The sequence below is a fragment of the Ailuropoda melanoleuca genome, chromosome 19, assembly GCF_002007445.2.
Source record: "Ailuropoda melanoleuca isolate Jingjing chromosome 19, ASM200744v2, whole genome shotgun sequence".
NCBI classification, from domain to species: Eukaryota; Metazoa; Chordata; class Mammalia; order Carnivora; family Ursidae; genus Ailuropoda; species Ailuropoda melanoleuca.
This window is the reverse complement of record NC_048236.1, coordinates 14,666,270-14,686,752: the sequence shown is the minus strand read 5'-3', so window position 1 is coordinate 14,686,752 and position 20,483 is coordinate 14,666,270. Positions and strand designations below refer to the sequence as shown.

Below are 20,483 nucleotides of genomic sequence, written 5' to 3'. Positions count from 1 at the left end.
TGCTACAGCACTCATAAACCAACATGTCTGCAGGGCCGGACAGGGTCTAACCTAGGACTGATGGGAGAAGGGCTTGTAAACAAGAGACTACGGTGTCATTTCTCTGCAGGTACCAATTACACCCATAAGGATACCGTCTACTAGGCTGACAGTACAAAAGGGCACATAAAAGCACGCAAGTTCAGCTAATGCGCTGCAAGAGAAACAAGGACCTTGTTAAACAGTTCTCTGCATTATCATTTGTTCTCTCTCAAGGGAAGTCAAAACAAACAAACCAACCCACACATTGGTTGAGGCCACATTATAAATCCAAACACTGGTATGGGGTTTCAGTGGAGAGAAGGCAACACGTAAAAACAAAAGCCCTAAACGTGGTTGTAAGAACGGCTCACAATTTACCTGTCCTTATTTATCTATCCTCACTCACCACCTAAGACGACTAATTTCAGAGTTTTCAGACACATAAAAGGGGTCAAAGAAGTAGAATAGGAATGGAGGGAAGGAGTGATAGTCAAAAGACATGAAAAAGCCAAGATCTGCTGGAGAAAAGCAGTGATCCCTCATTTGCTTCTGTTCCCTGGGGCTGATACAGAATGCCTAGATCAGGTATGTGATTTAAATAGAAACTGCTTTTGGGGCGCCTGGGTGGCACAGCGGTTAAGTGTCTGCCTTCGGCTCAGGGCGTGATCCCGGTGTTATGGGATCGAGCCCCACATCAGGCTCCTCTGCTAGGAGCCTGCTTCTTCCTCTCCCACTCCCCCTGCTTGTGTTCCCTCTCTCGCTGGCTGTCTCTATCTCTGTCAAATAAATAAATAAAATCTTTTAAAAAAAAAAATAAATAAATAAATAAATAGAAACTGCTTTTTTGGGAGGTAACAGCAGAGAGTAGCATGAGGAACAAAAGACCAGGACAAGAGTCTAAATTTTTAAAGCTTCAAGATCTCAACAGTTCAAGATTTCAGAACCTTCAGAAGGGATACTGTTTAACAAAGGGCAAAACCCTTTCTTATAAAAGACTTGGGAATTCCCACAACCCCTAACTGATTCCTGCTCCAGTGTTCACCATTAGTCACACCATTTCCCCCCATCACTCGTGCAAAATAACTTGTCACCTCTCCACAGCCTCTTTTCAAACCACAATTCTCCCACTTATTTTGGTCACCAAGAAGTCCTATTCCTTAGTGGCCGATAGATCCACTCCCCACAACGCCCCTGAGGGGTAAAAATGAAGGAATTCCCCCAGGCTGGTCCCAGGAACTCAGAATTAAGAGGAGGGGCAGGCAGCTTCCTGGAGATGAAAACAACTTCAGAGACTAAACCTACCTTTCCGAGGATTGAAAATGTATTCAGACAATGTTTGAGAATTCATATACGCCACAATAGGATAATAAGAATTAAAAGGTAGAAATCTCACACTCTTTCTTAAGCCTGCCCTACTGCCCAACCAGATTCCAGACACTGCATCGCTGTCACTGCCATTTAACTAAATGGAGGTTCCCCAGCACTAATCACACTGGCAACTGCGTATGTCGTAAAAATGCACAACTTTTCCATGAAAAGCTGTATGTCTTTTTCTCTCTGGCTACACTGGCAATACTCCAGTTAGTTCAAGATCTTAAAGGCTGCAGCAGCATACAAAAGAATTTCATTTCATTTCGAGGGGTTTGTTTTTTTGTTTTTCAAAGAAAGGTCTCCAGGAGATGATGAGTTTTATTGTCTTGTCTGGATAGGGGTTTGATCTGCTCTCAAATATTCCAGGGTGAAGAGACTTGGAGAAAGCACAGGATCCAGAGGTCTATTTGATATAATCTTCTCCCTCATTCTCATCTTCACCATCAACGGAGAGAGCAGCATACTTGCTTATAGAACCGAACTTGCAAGATGGATTTCCTTCAAGTTTCTTAGGTTCAGGTGCAGATCAGCAGTCTTGATTCTTTTTTGCCATCTTTCCTATCTGACTCCTTCCAGTGGTCTTTTGTTCCCTCCATCTCCCGGATCTCAGCTGGAACTCCTACTTTGGCCCTTTGGGACACTCACCCCACCTACTTTATTTTCATCTTTCCTTGCTGTTCCTTCCTCAGATGGTTGAACCAGAACTACTTTTCCCCCACCACTTGTGGGGATTACTGCTCTGCGTCTGAGCTTTGAGACAGAGCAGCAGGGTAAGGACCTCGCATCACCCAAGCACTCTCCTTTGGTGGAGGGGCTAGCATTACCTTTAGAGGCTATTATGGTTTGGGAGGCTTACAAATTGGAGGGACACTCTTCCTCCTTATTGTTTCATTTTCTAGAGACTTCTCCCTCTCTCTCTTTCCTGCATTTCTGCCAGCTGTGGCTGAGGTCCCAGTCTGAGATGGCTCACTTCCTGTCCAGGACCATTCAGTTCCTGAGCTTCTTCACTTCGCCAGCTTGGGTGTCTCCCCGAGGCCATTGTTCCAATTTTGCCTCATCCAGTTGGCCCTTCAGTTTCTCCCACTCCTTCTGTAGTCACTCTTCTGTTTCTCTTAGCAGCTGTGTCGACTTTCCCCCTCCAAGGACAGAGTTTGCTCGGTGGACTGGGAGGTGCTGGCAGAGGAATTATCTTCCTTAGGAGTACTCCAAGGCTTTAGATTCAGTTTGGGTTTTTTTGGGGAAGGCGGGGGGAGGAGGACCTCTATCATCACACCTGTAATTATCCTGAGAGTAATCCTCTCTGGAGCTCCACAACCAATCACCTCATCTGTCATATCCATCTTCAGAGCAGTCCCTGCCTCCTCTGTAGTCGTCATCCATACGGTACCCACTACCAAATGCTCTTCTGCTACTGCCTATCCTGGAATCACAGTCTCTGTCATAATCTCTGCTGCTTCAGTCCTCACAGCAATCCTGGCCCCCATATTGGTTCCACGGCATCTCTGCGTGGGCTATCACCATAGAAGGCTCACTATCTTATCCTCAGAGGAGCTACAGCTAGACTATCGGCTGACTTCTCAATAGCAAAAAAGGAAGCCAGAAGACAGAAGAATTATGTATATTAAATATGTTAAAAGAAAGTACCTACCTTAAAATCTTTGAATGAAAAAAGAAAAAGGCTGTCTGGCTAAGTAGGTAGAACATGCAACTCTCTATCTCAGAGCTGTAAACTGGAGCACCACGCTGGGTGTAGAGATTACTTAAAAATAATTTTTTTTTTTTTTTAAGAAAGAGAAGTTTGTTTTGTTTTTTTTTTTTAAGATTTTATTTATTTATTTGACAGAGAGAGAGGCAGCAGGAGAAGGAACACAAGCAGGGGGAATGGGAGAGGGAGAAGCAGGCCTCCCCGCTGAGCAGGGAGTCCGATGTGGGCTCGATCCCAGAACACTGGGATCCCGCCCTGAGCCGAAGGCAAACGCTTAACAACTGAGCCACCCAGGCGCCCCTTAAAAATAAAATCTTGAAAGAAAGAAAGAGAGAACCTGCCAACCTAAAATTCTACATTCAGCAAAAATTTCTTTCAATAAAGAATGCAATCTCCTTTCTTGCTTTTTGGTTTGTGTAACAACNGCTCCAGTGTTCACCATTAGTCACACCATTTCCCCCCATCACTCGTGCAAAATAACTTGTCACCTCTCCACAGCCTCTTTTCAAACCACAATTCTCCCACTTATTTTGGTCACCAAGAAGTCCTATTCCTTAGTGGCCGATAGATCCACTCCCCACAACGCCCCTGAGGGGTAAAAATGAAGGAATTCCCCCAGGCTGGTCCCAGGAACTCAGAATTAAGAGGAGGGGCAGGCAGCTTCCTGGAGATGAAAACAACTTCAGAGACTAAACCTACCTTTCCGAGGATTGAAAATGTATTCAGACAATGTTTGAGAATTCATATACGCCACAATAGGATAATAAGAATTAAAAGGTAGAAATCTCACACTCTTTCTTAAGCCTGCCCTACTGCCCAACCAGATTCCAGACACTGCATCGCTGTCACTGCCATTTAACTAAATGGAGGTTCCCCAGCACTAATCACACTGGCAACTGCGTATGTCGTAAAAATGCACAACTTTTCCATGAAAAGCTGTATGTCTTTTTCTCTCTGGCTACACTGGCAATACTCCAGTTAGTTCAAGATCTTAAAGGCTGCAGCAGCATACAAAAGAATTTCATTTCATTTCGAGGGGTTTGTTTTTTTGTTTTTCAAAGAAAGGTCTCCAGGAGATGATGAGTTTTATTGTCTTGTCTGGATAGGGGTTTGATCTGCTCTCAAATATTCCAGGGTGAAGAGACTTGGAGAAAGCACAGGATCCAGAGGTCTATTTGATATAATCTTCTCCCTCATTCTCATCTTCACCATCAACGGAGAGAGCAGCATACTTGCTTATAGAACCGAACTTGCAAGACGGATTTCCTTCAAGTTTCTTAGGTTCAGGTGCAGATCAGCAGTCTTGATTCTTTTTTGCCATCTTTCCTATCTGACTCCTTCCAGTGGTCTTTTGTTCCCTCCATCTCCCGGATCTCAGCTGGAACTCCTACTTTGGCCCTTTGGGACACTCACCCCACCTACTTTATTTTCATCTTTCCTTGCTGTTCCTTCCTCAGATGGTTGAGCCAGAACTACTTTTCCCCCACCACTTGTGGGGATTACTGCTCTGCGTCTGAGCTTTGAGACAGAGCAGCAGGGTAAGGACCTCGCATCACCCAAGCACTCTCCTTTGGTGGAGGGGCTAGCATTACCTTTAGAGGCTATTATGGTTTGGGAGGCTTACAAATTGGAGGGACACTCTTCCTCCTTATTGTTTCATTTTCTAGAGACTTCTCCCTCTCTCTCTTTCCTGCATTTCTGCCAGCTGTGGCTGAGGTCCCAGTCTGAGATGGCTCACTTCCTGTCCAGGACCATTCAGTTCCTGAGCTTCTTCACTTCGCCAGCTTGGGTGTCTCCCCGAGGCCATTGTTCCAATTTTGCCTCATCCAGTTGGCCCTTCAGTTTCTCCCACTCCTTCTGTAGTCACTCTTCTGTTTCTCTTAGCAGCTGTGTCGACTTTCCCCCTCCAAGGACAGAGTTTGCTCGGTGGACTGGGAGGTGCTGGCAGAGGAATTATCTTCCTTAGGAGTACTCCAAGGCTTTAGATTCAGTTTGGGTTTTTTTGGGGAAGGCGGGGGGAGGAGGACCTCTATCATCACACCTGTAATTATCCTGAGAGTAATCCTCTCTGGAGCTCCACAACCAATCACCTCATCTGTCATATCCATCTTCAGAGCAGTCCCTGCCTCCTCTGTAGTCGTCATCCATACGGTACCCACTACCAAATGCTCTTCTGCTACTGCCTATCCTGGAATCACAGTCTCTGTCATAATCTCTGCTGCTTCAGTCCTCACAGCAATCCTGGCCCCCATATTGGTTCCACGGCATCTCTGCGTGGGCTATCACCATAGAAGGCTCACTATCTTATCCTCAGAGGAGCTACAGCTAGACTATCGGCTGACTTCTCAATAGCAAAAAAGGAAGCCAGAAGACAGAAGAATTATGTATATTAAATATGTTAAAAGAAAGTACCTACCTTAAAATCTTTGAATGAAAAAAGAAAAAGGCTGTCTGGCTAAGTAGGTAGAACATGCAACTCTCTATCTCAGAGCTGTAAACTGGAGCACCACGCTGGGTGTAGAGATTACTTAAAAATAATTTTTTTTTTTTTTTAAGAAAGAGAAGTTTGTTTTGGTTTTTTTTTTTAAGATTTTATTTATTTATTTGACAGAGAGAGAGGCAGCAGGAGAAGGAACACAAGCAGGGGGAATGGGAGAGGGAGAAGCAGGCCTCCCCGCTGAGCAGGGAGTCCGATGTGGGCTCGATCCCAGAACACTGGGATCCCGCCCTGAGCCGAAGGCAAAAGCTTAACAACTGAGCCACCCAGGCGCCCCTTAAAAATAAAATCTTGAAAGAAAGAAAGAGAGAACCTGCCAACCTAAAATTCTACATTCAGCAAAAATTTCTTTCAGTAAAGAATGCAATCTCCTTTCTTGCTTTTTGGTTTGTGTAACAATGTCTAAAAGGTAAAAGAAGTATAGTAATAAAAACCTTAAAGAACTATATTTCACCTCAAACTAATGCAACCTAAGAACAGCTGGACATTTACGGAAAGATGAACATTTAATGTTCTCCTGTACATCTCCCGGATACACACAGATTTTTTTTTATTATTAATTGGTTATTCATATAATTGTGTCAGAATTATTCAATAGATAAGAAGACCCAACAGTCAGGTGCCATTTATATGTTTTGTTGGATATCCTTCCTACACATACTCATAATCACACTATGCCCAGTTTTGGAAATATTTACTGACTGCTGAGACAGTCAACAGTTCAAGACTGAACTCCTATGATCATAATTCATTTCACCCAAAAGTATTTGGAATTTTATTTCAATGGTTTAACATAAAATATCAGATTAACAAGTCTTGATTTTACATTATTAAATTTTATAAAAACTAAATATTTTGGAGCAAAACCGCAATGAATACTAAGTATGCTTCAAAACTACTGTAACCTGAAGTTTGTTCCCCACTCCCCAGTTTCCCTATGAACTAAGTTAATCAAGTCTTTGAAATTTGCAACTGTTTCTTTAATTCCAAACTATTTATTTCAAGCACCCAGCTAATTGGCAGAATGCCTATTTCTTCACACAGCTTTCCATTACCGAGCTTCAAATTTTCTTCTTTATGACATCTCCCTTATGTTATCTTCTGCAATAACCTTTTGGTGCACAATTAAAGGCCTCCCAAACTCAATCTCTGTTGAGGCTCCAACTGGCAAATGTCTTCCAAAAAAACAAAAGAAAGTAATTTTCCTTTCCCATTTTTACAATGTAGCCCAGTAGAAAATTGTTCAGCTTTACTCGGTTCTAAGTTTTTAAACTACATACCACTTTGGACATTTTCAAGATGAATGGAGGAGAGGCAGCCAAACTCTGATTCATGAAAGATATGGTGACAACTGAAGCTTTCCAAGTTAAGCAGCTAACAGCAGATTACAAAAATATAGCTTCACTTAGCTGAGGAGGAAAGGCTGAAACTTGCTTTAAGAGGCAATATGGACTCAGGGTGCCTGGCTGGCTCAGTCAGAAGAGCATTCAACTCTTGATCTTGGGGTTGTGAGTTCGAGCCATGTTGGGTGTAGAGATTACTTAAATAAATAAACTAAAAAAAAAAAAAAAATTTCAATATGGACCAATGGTGCAGCTATGTTTATCCAAGCAAATGGAGAATGAAACAAGAGCAGAGAAAAATAAGGTCAGAAAAAGAAATCAATGTTATAATTTTCTCTTATAGGCCATGGAAAAATCAAGTCTTATTACTGAATTTACATCTCCATCACATTATTTGAAATTCAAACAGTGAAAATACTAGCTATTGTTTGTGCCTGGGGTAAAGAGAAAGCAGGTATTTATTCCAAGAGATGTTTAAATACATAAGTTTGCAACTGAAAATATTAGAAAGCCGTTTTATGGCTTTGACAAAGGTTTCCTATCTGTCGACCCAGTTCAACATTTTCAGCTCCTCAGAAAATTATTCAAACATTTGATGGTGTAGTTGGCACAATATCCCACCCACCAGAATAGCTCTGCTACTTCCTTTCTGCCGCATCTTTTAAGATTCAGTTCAAATACTGTCAGCTCATTGATGCCTTCCTAGATTAATCCAGTCTGTAGCAATATCCTCTTTACTTTTTCATAACTCTTAGAGACTGTATCAAATATTCTGGCGTGTGATTATTTTGCCTTGTTCTCTGTTTCACGAAAACAGTCTCTACTCTCTGAAACTAAAAATGTATTAATATAAAACCTCTATAACGCAGAACGTAATACTGGATATACACAAAACATTATCAAATATTAGGTGTAAAGTACCGCGAAGAACAGCAGTAGCTCCAGACTTTCTCTGTTGTATATACTTGAGAGTAGAATTCTGGTAGCTAGGGACTTGGCTTAAAGATACATCTGCACAGCAAGTACACTTTCTACAAACCGTGTTCATTTGGGCACCTTAGTAGGGAAGAGGCTGGTAGATGCAAATCCCTCCAAGCCACTTCCTGATGACGACAGGAATTTAGACAAGCGTTCCCCACCATCTTATACATTTACCCTCCATCAAAGAAGAAAGAGGCTACTCATCCGTCTTACTTCAAAGTCCATCAGGAGCTTCCTTCCCTTGGTTATACTATCTCAACTTACAGGTCTACCTCTAACTCCATTCCTAAAACAGTCAAGTGTTTTATCTGCACTTAAAACATGGATTAAAATACAGGAAGAAGCCATGACACCACGAAGCGCTGGTGTTCTTCAGGGACATCAGTTATCAAGCACTGCCAACACCAGCTGTGAGGGGAAGCAGCACCACCTGCACTACCCAGAGGCCACTCTACTGCGCGTCATCAAGTTACAGCCCTCCTTCTACTGCTCTACATCAGAAAGAGGAAAAAAAGAGCTCATTTCTACCTTGAAGAACAGATAATAATGTGAACCTCCCTGGAACAGCCCTCATTCTTGTAATACTTTAAATATGCATTTTATCCACATTGTTGTATAACAGCTTCTCCTTCCAAAGCTAAACTCCTACCCCATCTAAATGTGGCCATTTTCATTCTATGTGCTCAAAATTGCAAAAAGAGAAAACACTGAATTCATACATTCTAGAGCCATTATATTGTTCTCTGTAATGATCCTGACACTGATCTCTTAAAATACCAGTCACTTGGTTCCTTATCTATATCTTCCTTGCTACTATTAACTTTAAGTTACCAAAAAAGAAAAAAGGCAAAATTATTATTTCTATTTTGTAGAAATAAATAACAGCCTCAGGAAACGTATATGAGAATCATCTTGCTCACTTTGTTCCTTGCCTCCAGTAAGATCATTACAACCCAAAAGTGATACAGCTTAAGGAATCCAGAAAGCTAAGCAGCAAATTCAAACAGCTGTGCATGTGCTACAGTTATCCTCGATTCTCCTGTTCCTTGAACAAAGCGTTATAATAGCAGTAAGTGTCTGCCAACACAAAAAGGTTTTATTAGGCCTCAGCTGTCCTGCTTTCCTGGACTTACAAAATAAGTTTTTTAATCCATTTTCAGTTTTTCAATAAGAGATCATTTCCACAAATTTTCCATATGAATTAAAATTTCTCCCTTAATGACCATAATCCAAACTCCACATACTGAGAACCAATACAAACCATTAAATGCTGAAAATTAAAAGAAAATAGAAATCTGCAACCGTTTCAAAACAGCACACAAAAGGAGCCTGTATGGTATGGTGTCAATAGTAACTTATGATTGCTTTTACTCACTTATTTATAACCCTTTCTATTTAAGAAAGTGCTTTAGGGGCGCCTGAGTGGCTCAGTCGTTAAGCGTCTACCTTCAGCTCAGGGCGTGATCCCAGAGTCCTGGGATCGATCCCCACATCAGACTCCTCTGCTGGGAGCCTGCTTCTTCCTCTCCCACTCCCCCTGCCTGTGTTCCCTCTCTCGCTGGCTGTCTCTCTCTCTGTCAAATAAATAAATAAAATCTTTAAAAAATAAAAATAAAAAAAAAAAATAAGTGCTTTAAATTCCCATAGCACCTACACAGGGCCCTAACCATCTCTCTCAGTTCACCATCTCTTGGCTGAATTGAATTTAGCAAGCAAAAAGGACTATCCACAATCTATGCTATGAAATGAAGTCATGAATTTGGACTACTCTAAATTTTGGCAAACTCGTGAGAGGGTAAGAATACTGTTTAAAAACATCAACTACCTTATACCTTATTACCTCTCTTTCCCAGGTCCTGAAACATAAAAAGGTATCTCTGAAAATAAAGAAGACCTCAAAGGATTCTCAGACTCCTGGAAAGTCTCAGAAATGCAGCAAGCCTCTCCAAAATTAAAAAGCCATAAACTTCTCAGCTAAGAGTCGAAGCGGCTGCCCAATCAAACTTCTGGAAAGTGGAAAGCATTTATCAAGAATGCTCCCATTTCTCTCCCTTCAGAGTAATCTGAGCTCCCGCAGAGATACCTTCTCTACCTATCTAATTATCAGAATTTCATTTTCCATACTATACTCATAGTTATGAGTTATATAATTTTCATTACGTTTCACAGTCTTTTGAAATCATGGTAGAGTTGTTTGAGATTATTCAGGGTACACTGTTTTGGCTTCTGCTCAAATTTAAGAAGTCAGAAGCTCGAGCTTAGCTACCATTTCCAGTTACATATCACTGCATAATAAATTACCCCTAAAACTTAAAGCTTAAAGCAACAACCATTCTATTTTCTCCCAGTTTTGTTGTTCAGAAATTCAGAAAGGATACAGCCGGCAATTCATCTATTCCATGTGGCATCAAATGATGTCACTTGGGGTCTTAAGCTGATGAACAGACTAAAGAGCCCAAGATGGCTTCACTCACATGTCTGGCACCTTGGTAGAGATGGCTAAACCACCGGGCTCCACTGGGAATGTCGAGGAGTGCTGAGACATGGCCTCTCCAGTATGGCAGTTGCTAGTGCCAAGCTTTAGAACAGACCTCTCCAGCAAGAAGATCTCAACAAGTCTAGTCAGACTTCTTACATGACATCTCAGGACTCCCAAAGAAAGTGTGTCAGACAGAGGAAGTGGAAGCTACCAGTTTCTTAAGGTCTGCACCCAGAAATAGGTACAGTGTCACTTCCATCAAATTCTATTGGTCTAAGTAGTTACAAAACCTGCCGCATTCTATTATCCTTTTCCTATTACACAGTAAGTTGTTTTAAACTTCCGGGAGATAGAAAATAACTGAATTCAAAGGAACCGTCCCTTCTACCCTTGAATCCAGATGTAAAAAGCACTCATGATCAGGGACTGTGCAATTGTCAGTCTAGCAACTACCTCTACACACCCCTAAACCACTTGCACTCCATAAAAAAAACGGGACCAAAATCTGCACTTACTCATTTTCATAAAACTCCAGTATTCCAAATTCTATTAGCTTATCTTACACAACTGAGGTTATGATTTTTTGTTACTATACATTACGTACAGCAATCATTTTTTCCTTCCAAGATTTTATTTAAATTCACATTAGTTAACATATAGTGTAGTATTAGTTTCAGGACAATTTAGTGATTCATCACTTATATACAACACCCAGTGCTCATCACAAGTGCCTTCCTTAATGCCCATCCCCCCCCACCCACCACCCCTCCAGCAACTCTGTTTGTTCTCTATAGTCAAGAGTCTCTTGGGACGCCTGGGTGGCTCAGTCGTTAAGCGTCTGCCTTCGGCTCAGGGCGTGATCCCAGCGTTCTGGGATCGAGCCCCAAGTCAGGCTCCCTGCTCAGCAGGAAACCTGTTTCTCCCTCTCCCACTCCCCCTGCTTGTTTTCCCTCTCTTGCTGCCTGTCAAATAAATAAAATCTTTAAAAAAAAGAGTCTCCAAAGGTTTGCCTCCCTCTCTGATTTTATCTTATTTTTCCTTCCTTTCCCCTATGTTCATGTTTTGTTTCTTTAAATCCCACATCATGAAATCATATCGTATTTGTCTTTCTCTGACTTATTTCGCCTAGCATAATACACTCTAGTTCCAACCACATTGTTGCAGATGGCAAGATTTCATTCTTTTTGATGGCTGAGTAATGTTCCAGTGTGTGTGTGTGTGCGTGCNTCATGAAATCATATCGTATTTGTCTTTCTCTGACTTATTTCGCCTAGCATAATACACTCTAGTTCCAACCACGTTGTTGCAGATGGCAAGATTTCATTCTTTTTGATGGCTGAGTAATGTTCCAGTGTGTGTGTGTGTGTGTGTGTGTGTGTGTGTGTGTGTGTGTGTGTGTACACCACATCTTCTTTAGTCACTCATCAGTTGATGGTCATTTGGGCTCTTTCCATAATTTGGCTATTGTTGATATAGTGTTGCTGCTATCAAAACTGGGGTGCATGTGCTCCTTAGAATCACTGTTTGTATCGTCTGGATAAATACCTAGTAGTGCAATTGCTGGGTCATAGGGTAGCTCTATTTTTAACTTTTTGAGGAACCTCCACACTGTTTTCCAGAATGGCTGCACCAGTTTGCATTCCCACCAACAGTGTAAGAGGGTTCCCCTTTCTGCACATCCTCCCCAACATCTGTTGTTTCCTAACTTAATTTTAGCCATTCTGACAGATGTGAGGTGGTATCTCGATGTGGTTTTGATTTGTATTACCCTGATGATGAGTGATATTGAGCATCTTTTCATGTGTCTGTTAGCCATTTGTAGATCTGCGGAAAAATGTCTCTTCATGTCTTCTGCCCATTTCTTGGCTGGATTACTTATTTTTTGGTGTTGAGTTTAATAAGTTCTTTATACATTTTGGAAACTAACCCTTTATACAATATGTCACTTGTAAGTATCTTCTCCCATTCCATCAGTTGCCTTTTAGTTTTGTTGATCGTTCCCTTCCCTCTGCAGATTTTTATCTTGATGAAGTCCCAATAGCTCATTTTTACCCTCGTTTCCCTTGCCTTCAGAGACGTGTCTAGGAAGAAGTTCCTACAGACAAGGTCAAAGAAGTTGCTGCCTCTGTTCTCCTCTAGGATTCTGATGGATTTCTGTCTCACATTTAGGTTTTTCACCCATTTTAAATTTATTTTCTGTATGGTGTAAGAAAGTGGCCCAGTTTTATTCTTCTGCATGTGGCTGTCCAATTTTCCCAGCACCATTTGTTAAAGAGACTGTCTTTTTCCCATTGGATATTCTTTCCTGCTTTATCAAAGATTAGCTGCCCAAAGAGCCGAGGGTCCATTTCTGGGTTCTCTATTCTGTTCCATTGATCTACGTGTCTGTTTTTGTGCTAGTACCATACTACCTTGATAGTTGCAGTATTGTAATATAGCTTGAAATTCGGAATTGCAATGCCTCCAGCTTTGGTTTTCTTTTTCAACCTTCCTTTGACTATTTGGGTCTTTTTTGCTTCCATACAAATTTTAGGACTGTTTGTTCCAGCTCTGTGAAAAATGCTGGTGGTAGCTGATAGGAATTGCATTGAATGTGTAGATTGCTTTGGGTAGTACAGACATTTTAACAATGTTTATTCTTCCAATACATGAGCATGGAATGTTTTTCCATTTCTTTGTGTCTTCCCCAATTTCTTTCATAAGCGTTCTATAGTTTTCAGAGTACTGATCTTTTACCTCCCTGGTTACGTTTATGCCCAGGTATTTTATGGGTTTTGGTGCATGTAGCAATCATTTTTAAATGACTCAAAGGGATATTAGGGGAAAGAAACCAATGTTCTCTATGTATACCATCTTTTGCAAATCTCACAAAGAAGCTAGAAAGTAACAAATAAAAATAATAGTTAAAATGTATTATATGCTTACTATCTGCCAGGCAGTGTTCTAAATACTTAACATGTATTAACTTTATTGAAGCCACCTAACCTTATGAGATAGTATTATTATATTTTCTGTTTTTCAGATGAGAAAACCAAACTGGAGGGAAAAAAAAAACTACTTAGTGGCAGCACCAGTATTCAACCCCAGGTAGTATGGCATCAGAACCTGTGCATTCTACCCCTAGGTCATATGACATATAGATTATCCCCACTTAGACATCATGCTACTTCGTCCTACCACCTTTGACCTTGGTACAGGTCAAAGCAGGATTGTATGTTTATATCTCAGATCCTCTAGCCTCACACCCTAAGTCTGCAGTGAAAAACCCCAAACATTTTCTGTTACTGGGCCTTTCATATCTGTCTCAAATTAGGAATAGCGTCTGCCTTGGTTTCTCCACTCAACCCTAAATCAGCCACAGACACTGGACTGAACTGTATATAGTTTTACATCTTTGTGCACCCTTAGAAAAAGACAAGCCAGGAAGAGTAAAAGGCTGGGAGCATGGATCCAAATTCTTCCTCAGTTATTGAACTAAGATGCTCCCCCCCCACTTCCTGGCATTAACACTAACCCATGCCAGTTAACAGTTTCCTACCACATCTCTCAGATTTGTAAGAGCAAGTTTCGGTCACCTCTGAGGAACCTAGTATACCTATCTATGATCCACCTATCGATTTCTATGTATAGTTTAAATGCACATGCCCAGGATTGTCTTAGCTACCTTGCAGTGTCCTTTTTCTTCCTAGAAGAAAGAAAAAAAGAGCCAGGAAAAATATCAGAGACCCAAAGGACCAACAAAGGTATGACCAGACAATCTAATGAGCTCAGTAAAAAAGCCAAAGTTCAACTCCTGAACTTTGAAAATATTGAAATGCCTAATGACACTGTATACACCAAGTCTCTGACACACAGCATTTGTGAATTATCCAGCCTTGCATTACACTGAAAGTCTACAGATAACTACCAGAAGTTGTTATTCCTTAAATTTATGTCTTAATTAGTTTGACAAGTTGATTTTAAATAACGAAAGCCATCTCTGAAAGGTCCATTTAGACTTGTGCAGATAATCAGCATCTGCCTCTAATCAAACTGAGATGATTAGCAAATAAAACCCTTTAATTAGCATTTTGCATAATTTAGCCAAATTATGCTTCTTAGGTTTAAGAAGGTGAAACAGGGTGAATTTATCAGTTAGCTATTCCTTTAAATCTTTATTAATTATCAAATTTTACCACATATACAGTAAAAATAAAGACATACAAATTAAATTCAGCTTAGTTGGCTAAAACCTAATACTTCCCAACATTTAAGCTAATTATGTCATTTGGGGAAAATTAACACAACACTCAGAAGAGAAGAAAAATATTTCACTTCAATTTTCTCTGTCAACTACCTCAGAGGTCAACTTACCCAAACTATATTCAAACAGCATTTTTTAAGAAGGAAGGAAGAAGCAAGCATCTCTCTTCTGCCATTCAGTACTGCAGAAGCCAAGGTTAATTTCACTAAGCATTCAATCATACAGTTTTCAAGAGAAGCACTCATAAAAAGGTAAGTAACCTGTCAATTTTCTGTTAGACAGAAAGAGACCATAGGACAATAAAGTAGCAAAGGTGCCATCACAAGAAACCAAGATAAGCCATTACTTTTATCTACAGGCAATACATTCTCTCACACACAGAATGATGCTGCTTTTTTTTTTTTTTTTAAAGTATCTCCACTCTTAACTGACCAAAACACCCTATTAGCTACCAAAGGTACCAATTTCCAGGATTTGATAAACAAGTCAGGTAATAAATAGCAAGAGCTTAAGAGATGGTGGAGGAAGCATGTATCTTTTCTAACATATATTAAACCCCAGCTTCTGATGGAGACATGGTCTTGGAAATAGCTCCTCTGTTCTAGACTTAATCCTCTTACCAAAAAGAGGCAGTAAAATTTGAAAGCAGACTTTTCTCATGACTAAAGATAGCAACCTACTAAAAACTTCAAATAAATTATCTCTATCCAGCTATGAATACTACCCAAACTGTAGCTCTTCTTTTGTGTGTGTGTGTGTGCACATGCGTGTGCGCCTGTGTGTCAAAGGGAGTGATAAATACAAAGAAAAATAATCATGGCAAGCTTATATTAAAAAGGGACACTCAAATAAATTCTAACTCATTTTAAAGAATAGACAACACACCAAACGAAAACTGACACAGAATAAAGAAGCTATCCTTTCTGAATCTAGATTCCAATCTATTTGTATGCAGATGCTACCGCATCCCTGAACAACCTGTACTTGGAGAGCCCAAACAATAGCTCTGATGTACACTAATCAACCAAACAGCACCAAAATTGTTTCTTTAAGGACTTACTCAAGTGGCAATATTTTTAATATAATTTAGTGTTTTGCATCTACAGTCACTCTGAAAATATTAGTCGGTTCATTGACTGGAAAAATCAAGCCTACATTCCAAAGGCTGTTCTTTTGGTGTTTCATAGTGGGTCTCAGACGGCATCAGCAGCCTAATTTGGAGCAACTACAGCTCTGAAGTGATCCGATATACATCCAGCTGAAAATACTTATTTCTCTTAACCCTAGAAGTATCAATGGGGCAACTAAAATGCAAATGTAAAAAGTTAAAACTCTGGAAATATAAATGCCCAACCTCTAGTCTTATTCATTTGCTATTTAACAAACCCCACTAGCCATTTACTACTAAAGCAGAAGGAAGAGACATATAAACACCTGCAAAGCATGAACTTCAATTCATTTCACTACTTTTTCCCCTTCTACACTGAACGGACCATTGGAAGTTAAAGTACAGTGCTTTGGCTCCCCCAAATGACACTTCTAGAGCATAATAATCCTGTCACAGAGAAAAGAAACAGAAGCCAAATACAACTGGGTTCCTGTAACCCATCTTCATTGGAAGAAACCTGTCCAGTGCGAGATTTAGTTTTAATATCATCATCCCTCATCTACTCCACTCTCAACCTAATTAAACAAAAATATTATATATTCAACCAAAAGTTTATCTCCAAGTACCAAAAGGTGAAGGAATTATATAATTAAGAAACAGGAGAAAAGTGAAGGTAAAAGGATGGTACCAAAGTTTGCATCACAGAGGTATTAACAGTCCAAAAAAATGACATGTTTCTATAAAAATGCCTTAATTAACCACAAAGATTAGTTCCAAGATTATAACTACCCAGACTTTCAAACACCAAAAAGTTCTAATTTGAGAAATTAAAAAATAACACTGCTAATAAAAACCACCTGTTTAATTTTAAACATTCAGTATAACTTCCAGGGTTAGAGTCAGCTGTTTTCATATGCATAACAAAAGTGCTTACTAAATAATAAAATGGCTAACCTTTAGTGTTTACAATGTGCCAAGCACTATGCAATTTACACAGATAATTTCATTCAGTTTCACAACAATTCTATGAGGAATATACTATGATGTTCTCTATCTTATTGTAGAAGAAAATGAGGCACTGAAAGGTTAGGTAAGAGGGTCATAAAAAATCCATTATGGGAAAGAATAATTTTCTGACATTCTCTCACTCATACACTCTCCGTTAGCAATCTTTTTTTCCACAGATTCAAATACCACTGTTACATACATATTTTGATTATATACATATACATTGAATTGTCCACCAATCTCCACTGGCCCACCAGCACTCATAAGGAGTATGTTCACAACCAAATATACCATCCTATCCCAAAAACATACTCCTATTTCTATGTTCCCTACCATTACTAATACACAATTCTTTATCTACCAAATAGCTTGAAGTCATCTTCATTTCACATTCCATTAAGTCATCAAATCTTCAGGGTCTTTCCATGCCTACCATGTTAGTCCACTTCTTTCCATTGCCACACCACTACTGTAATTCAGACCCTCATTCAGTCCTTCGTTGGTCACTTACTCAACAAATTCTCCTTATTTTTTTTTTTAAAGATTTTATTTATTTAACAGAGAGAGACAGCGAGAGAGGGAACACAAGCAAGGCGGGTGGGAAAGGGAGAAGCAGGCTTCCCGCTGAGAAAGGAGCCCGATGCAGGGCTCGATCCCAGGACCCTGGGATCATGACCTGAGCCAAAGGCAGACGCTTCACAGCTGACCCACCCAGGTGGCCCCAAATTTTCCTTGTTATTAACACAGAAATTGGCAATATCTCAACAAAACTCTGCTGTAAGTCTCAACATTTTAATCACTGTTACAACCATCAGAAATATATCAGAAAGATGTTCAAAGTATCTAGTAGGAGAGTAGCCCCTAGAGTCCAGAATCCCTATCCTCCTAAAAGGCCGAGTCTGAAACAACAATGGACCTCTCTCTAAAGAAGGCCCTCCTCCTTTCTTCTAAGCCAAGAGCAAAACCAAATCAAGCCTGTAACTTTCTTTTTTACCGCCCTGTTAAATTAGTCCTATCTCAAGCATAAAATCTCCCGAATTTTGGTCTCCACTGACCTTTGAATATCACGAGTCTACTGTTGAACATGAACTAAATAAAACATACAATGTGACCAAAGAAATATTAAAAAAAAAAAAAAAAAGTACCAGAGAAGAAAAGCAACAAAGGGTATAGAAAACCCATGGTCAAGATGAGTCTTTCAACAACTGAGCTGTGTAAATACAATGTTTCCCCTAGAGGTAGCACACATATTATATGGGGGAAACTACTTATGATGTATTTAATATATTGTGTTTCCATTTCTGCCAAGAACTGTCAGCTAAAATAAAACTCTTAGTAAAATTACAGTTAATGCTTTAATTTCCTACATTAATGTAAATCTCTGATCTTACACCTGTGTTTGCATATCCCCTTTGATGGGCACTGTCACCTTAAATGTCAGCATCTATTCCACTTCGTTTCAGTGCTAGTTAAGGACTAGCTGGGAGGAAATGTGCTCATATATTTAGTAACATGCTTTGTGATATACACATTTCAAAAATCTACAGGTCGGATTTTTCAGTTCCTGTTCTATCATTTAACTCTGGAGAGGTTACTTCACCTCTCTAACCTTTCCTCATGGAGCTGCTGTCCGGATTAATTAATACAATCCATTTAAAGCCTTTAGCTTAATACCTGGCATTCAGTAAACACATAACAAATGTTAGCTATTTAGTGACTAACTTCTCTCCTGTCTCCTTAGATCACTGTGGAGACCCAAACCTTAATAAGTCCACTGCTCATTCAGGTATCAACAAGTATTCCTTCCTTGGGGAACAGGGACCCCATGCAAGCTCCAAAACAGTCCTCCGGATTTTCTAACAGTCATACAGAGGTGATACTCTCTAGATCAACTAAAAGAAGCTGGAACAGACAACAGAAGGACTCTCTCGCCCAAAAGCTTCAGGCGACACTGGAATTGGGAGAGCACACTTGACCAGAGATGAACAGGAAAAAAAGCCAAACAGCTGGCAGGTATCAACAGCTGGAGTATGGCACCAGGAATCTGAAAGTCAAGAGATTAGCAATCAGCGGCAACTAGGGAGTAAAGAGAGAGAAAGAAGTACTGAGTAAGAATTTTAACTGCTTTATATCTGTCTTCAGAGGGGTGGGGAGCAGCAGGATGGAAATACCCATAGGGCCTGGGCTAACTGCAACTTCTTCCTCCTGCCTTTATAACTCAGACTTAGCCACTCAATGACTAGAACACAAAATGATTTTTTTCTGCAACTCCATCAGCCTTCCACATTCCTGGTTCTTACTCTCATTCCAAAGACCTATGATAAGGCACTCTGATCTAGGCTCTGAAATAGTCCATGACAGGACTACAACTAAAAAGGATTAAATTTTCAGGGAGGAGAGGGTGGCAGGAGACAAGAAAAAGTTAGGAAAAAGTTAGAACTATTATAGATTGAAAAAATAAAGTATACATTTAAAAACTCAGTATCTTTTTGTGGAAGACCTTCAGAAAACGTAACACTTTACAATGTAAATGTTTAATGAGCGAGAATATCAGAACACTAAAGATGATATTTAGTAAATTAATTTCATTCTTTTAAGATCAATTGCAACTATATGTATAACATTATTAGGTGAGAAACTTCAGCTTAGTCAGTCATACTTTTTCAAGGGCACAGTCAGGGGCATGAAGTCATCACCAATAAGAATACAAGGAATTCTGTATTCAAAAGCTATATGAAAACTTGAAAAAAGAAAAATGACTTTCATAAGTTATTTGAAAATTTTTACATATGTTAATTTTAGCCTTCAAGGGTAATTCAGCTTGAAGTTTCACATTTAGTCATAGCATCTCTACGTTTAAACTATCTTATGATGAGCAAAATCTAATTTTATAGCTTGATAAGGAAAATCCAAATTCTGTGAACTTCTAAAATATTGCCACTAAAGACCATCTGCTATGGTGTATTTTTACAATTATATGCATAAATGGTGAGTCCTCAATTAAGTAAAAGAATTCAATGAACCTTTTCCTCACTCTCCAAATATAATACTATATCTGCCCAAAACTATATATGAAATAATACTATATATGAAATAATACAAAGTTAGCTTCCATAATTATGTGATATCAAAAAATGTGAGGATAAGAGTATTGTATTTGTGGAGTGTGCTTACAGAAAGGAAGGCCTATTAATGCCTTCACTTACATCATTTGAAAAGAAGTTAAAGCTATGCAATTGTAACAGAAACACATAAAGAGCTCTATGTAAAGCACAAATTTCCCTATGAAGAATACAGAACACTGAAACCTGCTAACCAGCACAATCCCTCAAATTCAGTTCAACAGAAAAAGCTCATTTCGTATATAACATATATATACCTACCACCTAATATTTAACCCTGAGAAAAGGTAAGTATTCCATGTTACTCCTCTCATCTCAAAGATTACCTCATGTTTATGAAACAGAAATAGAGGTAAATCTTTTAAACTGACTACTATTTTCTCTGGAAATTAGCTTATTTACTCAAACCTAGCACCATGCTTGAATCCATTAGACAATTCAACTCAAAATGTTCCACTTCAAATTCTTGGAATATAAAATGATTTAGGGAATGCCTGGGTGGCTCAGTCAGTTGAGCACCTGACTCTTGGTTTCGGCTCAGGTCAGGATCTCATGGGTCGTGGGATGGAGCCCCATATTGGGCTCCATGCTCAATGGGGAATCTT

General features: G+C 39.7%; 1 protein-coding gene and 2 pseudogenes across 2 annotated transcripts in view; all 3 read right to left on the bottom strand.

The window, feature by feature from the left end:
• PRIM2 (DNA primase subunit 2) overlaps nucleotides 1–20,483 on the bottom strand; it is a 302,377-nt gene that overhangs the window by 258,417 nt on the left and 23,477 nt on the right. The gene's annotated exons all lie outside the window — the stretch shown is intronic.
• Nucleotides 886–3,015, bottom strand: LOC117797181 (annotated as a pseudogene).
• LOC105234847 lies at nucleotides 3,560–5,488 on the bottom strand (annotated as a pseudogene).